Source organism: Sceloporus occidentalis, unplaced genomic scaffold, assembly GCF_023333645.1.
Source record: "Sceloporus occidentalis isolate IW3139 unplaced genomic scaffold, rSceOcc1.0.p SCAF_2, whole genome shotgun sequence".
Taxonomy (NCBI): Eukaryota; Metazoa; Chordata; class Lepidosauria; order Squamata; family Phrynosomatidae; genus Sceloporus; species Sceloporus occidentalis.
In genome coordinates, this window is record NW_028316982.1 from 246,961,351 (window position 1) to 246,967,538 (window position 6,188).

The 6,188-nt window shown below is 41.0% G+C and overlaps 1 pseudogene; it reads left to right on the forward strand.

The window, feature by feature from the left end:
• The first annotated feature begins 4,773 nt into the window (after window positions 1–4,773).
• Window positions 4,774–4,933, forward strand: LOC149319935 (U2 spliceosomal RNA; annotated as a pseudogene).
• The last annotated feature ends 1,255 nt before the right edge of the window (window positions 4,934–6,188 follow it).

The window sequence follows — 6,188 nt, forward strand, 5'->3', positions numbered from 1 at the left end:
CAGTGGCAACCAGTATAGCTGCTAGAGAACTGGAATGGCATGATTTGGCCATCTAGTTGGTGAAGTGTAAGCCCTACAAGGACTTCAGCACTAGCTGAAGTTTCTAAGTCATTTTCCAAGAGAAATCTAGAGTGCAATGAAATCGTTGTGTCTGGAGTGCATACAGTAATGCAGTCCACACAGTATTGAGGCTTGATCCTCCTTGTATCTTCAGTCTTTGTTCAAAAAGACTTCAAGGTGGCTAACAACAATAAATTAAAACAAAATGTAGCTCAATGAGTAAGAAAATCATCATTGTCATCATGATCTCCATCAACAGAGCCCTTGACCAAAAATGAGGTATTTTTGGATACTGTCAAAGCAGTACAGCCCACAGGACAGTTGACGGAACTGAGTCCTTACTTCCATGCAGTTGCTCACCCCAGACTTTGTTGCATTGTTGTTGTGTGCCTTCAAGTCATTTCTGACTTATGGTGACACTAAGGCAACCCTGTCATGGGTTTTCTGAGGCCAAGAGAATTTGACTTACTCAAGATCACACAATAAGTTTCCATGGCCAAGCGAGGAATCAAACCCTGATCTCCAGAGTTATAGTCCAATGCTCAAATCACTACATCACACTGGCTCTCATCTTAACACCCAAGACATACACCCAAGGAATTTTCCATCAGCATAGAATGGACCTTTGGCATGGATGAGTTACCTTTGCAGTAAAAGTCATGTCTGTTGATCAGTTCCTTTATTATTCTCTCTCAGCTGGTCTTCAGCAGGAGTTTGGATTCCATTGCCTAACCTGAAATATAGTAGGACACCTAAAGGAGGTGCAGCTTTACTCTTCCCTGGAATTTCTTGTGCCTTTCCTCATAGCAATAGCAAGTGCACTTCTATACCACTTATCAGGGCACTTAAGCATTCACAACACAGTTTACAGTGTGTAAGCCAATTGCCCCCAACAAGCTGGGTACTTATTTTAGTGACTTTGAAAAGACTCCAGGCTGAGTCGACCTTGAGCCCCTGGCTGGGATTAAACTCACAACCTAGTGGCTGTGAATGAGTGGTGGCAGTATTGTCATTTAATCACTGCGCCACCAGGGCTCAAGACCAGGTGCTTGTAGCTTTTCCCTTTATTTGGAAGTTTCAATAATAAAAGCTCTGTAAATTTTGTCATACAGTCATGTGACAATAAGTTTCCTTTTTAATATGGCATTTAGCCACCTGCATTTTTATAGAATAAACTGATTGATATTTTTTGAATGTGTTCTTCTACAAGAACAAGTTATGACTGATGTAACTGAGAATAACCTTCTCTACCAAAATACCAAAGGGTTTTTTTTTAAAATCCGAACTTATCAGGTTTATCAGGTGTCTGACTAGTCCATTGTTAGAACTAGAAAATACTTTCATAATAGAATCCGAAGAAGGAATTCAGGAGATATTCAGTTTACAGCATTTGTGAACTCCAAGTGGCTGAACCTGTTGTTTTTATCTATACGGTTAATATACCCAAGTTATTACAGCAATCACATACCCCATTTATGACCCATATCCCATTTCCAGTTATTAGCTATGATTGCTAGTAAAAATAAAGGTTATGAATGCTTTTGTTCCATTATCTGCATCTAAACATAAGATTTGGGTGGAATTTTTCTTTAATTTTTCTGAAGAAGAAAACACCATCGGGCCTGAAGAGGAAGAGCCCTCCCCTCCCTCTTTCCAACTGTCATTTTCTGGACTGGAGGGAGTGAAAGGACAGGCCCAACGCCATCGGGCCTGAAGAGGAAGAGCCCTCCCTCTTTCCAACTGTCATCTTCTGGCCTGGAGGGAGTGAAAAAGACAGGCCCAATGCCATCGGGCCCAGCCTTGATTGAGAAGAGCCCTCCCTGTAGTCCATCTGCCTTGGTCCAGGCCTCAGAGGGAGAGAAGAACTGCTGGACCTGATCCCCTTTCCCACCACCATTCCCTTCTCCTTTTGTGTCCTGTCTTTCTAGATTGTAAGCCTGAGGGCAGGGAACCGTCTAATTAAAATAATAATTGTAAGCCGCTCTGAGAGCCTTTAGGGCTGAAGGGCGGGGTATAAATACCATAAATAATAATAATAATAATAATAATAATAATAATAATAAATAAATCTGTTTAGTGTTCAGTTCTTAAGCTGGATCTATATGCTTTGCGGCTGACTATGAGTATGTTCATACAGTTCAGTTCTTTGTAGCTGAACAGCTCTAGCTCAGTGGTACAGCACACGTATTATATGCAGAATAAGGGCAGTTGAAGATTACTTGTTATCTGAAGTGGAAGAGCTTGGGCCACTTGCTCATGTTCCCAGTGTTACTCCTTCCTTCCTGATTCTCATCCAGTTTCTAGTTTTTCCCATCAGTAAGAGGAGAGGAGCTCTTCCCATTAGGCTTACGCAAAAGCAAACTGCTGCAGCCTCTCTTAGCTTGTGTCTTCTCCCTCATTAACAACTTTTTCCATCTTCACCACACTCTGATGTCACTTGGCCACAAGTTTCCTAGTTTTTATCTGTGCATTTTTGGTGAGTATGCTCTGCAGAAACCAAATGCTAAGCTATATGGGCTTTTGGTTTGATCTAGCTAGGTTCTTATACTCTGAACTAAATAAACAAATAAAGCAGTTTGATACCACTTTAAGTGCCATGGCTCAATACTATGGAAGCCTGGAATTTCTAGTTTGTGTGCCACCAAAGCTCTCTGACAGAGAAGGTTAAAAATTTCACAAAACTACATATCCCGGAATCCCATAGCATTGAGTCATGACACTTAAAGTAGTATCAAACTGCTTTATTTCTGCATTTGTCTTCTCCCTCTAATTCTCATCATCTCTAAATAGCATGGCAAAAAAGTAATTAAAAAATCTGGAAGGCTATACATCCTTTGAGCATGCTGACTCAGGATGATGAGAGTTGCAGTGCAATCCTTTCAGCAAACATTAATTTGGGGGAGGTAGACCTTCATAAAGCAATCAAAAGAACTGTCGAAGTTGCAACACTAAATATTTACATCCCACTCCTCTTCTAAGATACATAACATATTATTTTTAAGAACACAAAAACAGAATTATACAGCTGGAAGGAATCTCAAAGGTCAACTGTGTTAGGTCAGAAAAAAGGCCCATGTAGTCCAACATTATGTTCACACAGTGACCAGTCAGTTCCCTAAATGGGAATCTTGCCAGCTGGACATCACTACAACTGCATCCCCATGTAGTCAAAACCTTCGACAATGAATTTTGTGTCTCTGTAATGAATTCTTGTCTGTGCAAAAAAGTACTCTTTCCTCTATCTATCCTGAATCCATCATCATTTACCCTCAATGTATAATTGCAGGTTCTAGTATTGAAATTGAGAAAAGCTTCTCCTTATTTATTTTCTCCTCATCATCCCCAGTGTTTGTTTATATATATAAACAAACTTGCTTGTTTTTTTTTCTATTCTGAACCATCTCAAATGTTATAACCTAGGACCATTGCCTCAATCCCCTATTCATTTTCCTCTTCTGTATGTTTGGTATCACTACAATATCTACTTTTAAAATATATATAGGTGCAATAACCTGTATGCAGTATTCCAAATGTGGTCATGCCATAGATTTTTATGAAGACATTACACTAGTAGCAGCTTTCTTTTCACCTCGTTTCCAATGATGCCCACCAGAAAATTTATCTTTATCTTTCTCTTAATAGCAAAAGCAGTCATACACTGGGTCAACATTTTCATCAAACTATATATCACGATCCCCAAATATCTTTCTTAGGCAGTCATTACAAATACAGATCTCATCCCATCTTCTCTTTGGTACGTTACAGACCACCGAATTGCAGCGGTCTGCTGCCGCCGCCGCTTGCACCATCCGGGAGCCGCAGCCTTTAAACGGCGTGGCTCCTGGACGCTGCCAAGAAGGAGCGTGGAAATCGCGCTCCTTCTCAGGCCCCGGAAGAGGCGCCACAAAGTGCAAGGGGCGCATTTGCGGTGTCATTTCTGGGGCGACACGTGCAGACACAACGCGTCCAGCACGTAAAGATGGTGGCGCCCATGTGTATAGGGTGCCGCCATCTTTACGCCCCCGTCACGTGTTAGGGGTGAGGCCGGTATGGACGCTAGGTCCTCGGCCAACCCCTAACATGTGACGGGGCGTATTAAAGGCCCGTCTATAACGCGCCATAGATAGGTTTTACTAGCATTGTTTTTTTGGGGGGAAGGACAGCTTTTGAATCTGCCCATGTGCAGTGTCAGACATCCTGAACCACAACTGTAACGGACTCTAAGGTTACAATGCACCTTTAATAGCATTGTCGTGGATGATTGGCCAATATACTGCATTGGAGGATGTAGTTATGTCTCCTGATGTAGCTGTCTCCTACATCTCGCTGCACAAAAAATACAATTTCAGCAGTGCAGACTTCCTGCCTACCCATCTCGCACACAACCATTTCTTGTGTTGCTCAAGAACAGGAGGATGAGTGAGCATGCCTCCAGCTCTCTTCTTATAGCTAGGTATGATACAATTAGCATAATGCTCATCCCCCTGTTCTCCAGCAACATGGAAATAGATATGTTGGGGGCTTGCACTGCTGAAATGGTTGGTTTTGGGGGGACCTTTGGTCACTGTGTAACATTTAACACTGTGTAACAAATAACATTTGGTCATTGTGTGTGTAATGACCATAAAAGTTAATATCAATGCTGTAAGGCAGACTTATGACTTCATAATTACTGAACAGGATGCTAGTCAGTTATATTTATTTCACACTGATTTCGCTTCTCGGTCTTTTGGCTAAGATCAAGTGTAGTATTTCACACTGATTTTGAGTGAATATTCATTTGGTGCAGAAATCTTTTTTTTTTGGGGGGGTGCAAAAATCTTGGCTGTGGTTCTTGCACCCCCAACTATTCTAGGCCCAGGAGAGATCTTTTCCAAAGAGGATGTGACCCCAAAGATCTATTTTTAGATAATATCTTGTGGGGGGGGGGGGAGGCTTCTACTGGGGCTAAAATGGCCAGGGGCAAAATGTGGTGAATATGCCATAGGGAGCATTGATTGGTCCCCAGTGTAGTTTGAAGGATTTCTATGTGATGTTGAGTGATAAGGGTTACTGGCTGATGTTATAGAAATATAAATATATGTGCTTTCATTCATTATTTCCTGTAATGATATAAAGCTTTTAAATATTTAGTGGTAGCAGTACTAGTGTAATTTTGCCTTCTTGGACATGTTCCTAATTCCTGAACATTGTATTTCTCTGTTCTGTGGCTTTTCCTTGGCTGTTAATATATATATTTATTTTTTTAAAAAGAAAGGCTTGTTAAGATTCCTTTTACTAACTTTACGAGTCACATAGATCCTTTAAAGCTTTGGTGGTGGCAAAGTTGGCATCACTTAAATGTCATTTTCCCCCCTACAATGAGCTACATAGTTGAAGTGAAGCATGACACAAACAGAGAGAGCTCAATGATCAAATGTCATGACTGAACAGATCATCTGAAAATGAATGCTAGGGCTGCTCTTTTCTGGACTGACAGGAAGAAAAAAACATTTCCCTGTCTTCCCCCACCCTCTAAAACTGGGTATCAATAGAGAATAATCAAGATGGTACTAATGAGTGGAAAAGGGTGGAGTGATGGAAGGGTGGAGTGATGTGCTCTTTAGAAACATTATACCCTCTGGTAGTTTAAGCTCTCTAAGGATCTGAAGTCTGTTATTGTTCCTCTTGGGAGGTCCATTTATACTTAACAAACATCTGGCTTAATTAGGCTGACAGCTGCTGCAGGTTCTGTTGGACAAGCTCCAGGCATGAGGGTGCATTAGCATGTGTCTAATGGTTTAACCTTTCATAATCTGATCTCCCTGGCAGAAATGAATTAGCAAGATAAAATTGATCACTCACTAAGGTGCTATGTGCACATGGCATGCATATCACAAGGAAATGTAACCCACAAATTCATGTCACCAAGAACCCTGAAAATCATAAATGTATGTGTACACAGGTCCATTTGAATGTCTGTGTTTGTGTGTACTGAAGTAAAGCAACAAGCAAAATGATATATGGAAGACCCGGCTGCAAACATAATGATTTTTTTTTTTACGAGTTATCGGTTACTTAGGATGTCCTGAACAGATGGAAGAATTAGGCTGAAACTAACAAAATGAATTTCAACAGGGGGAAAAAAA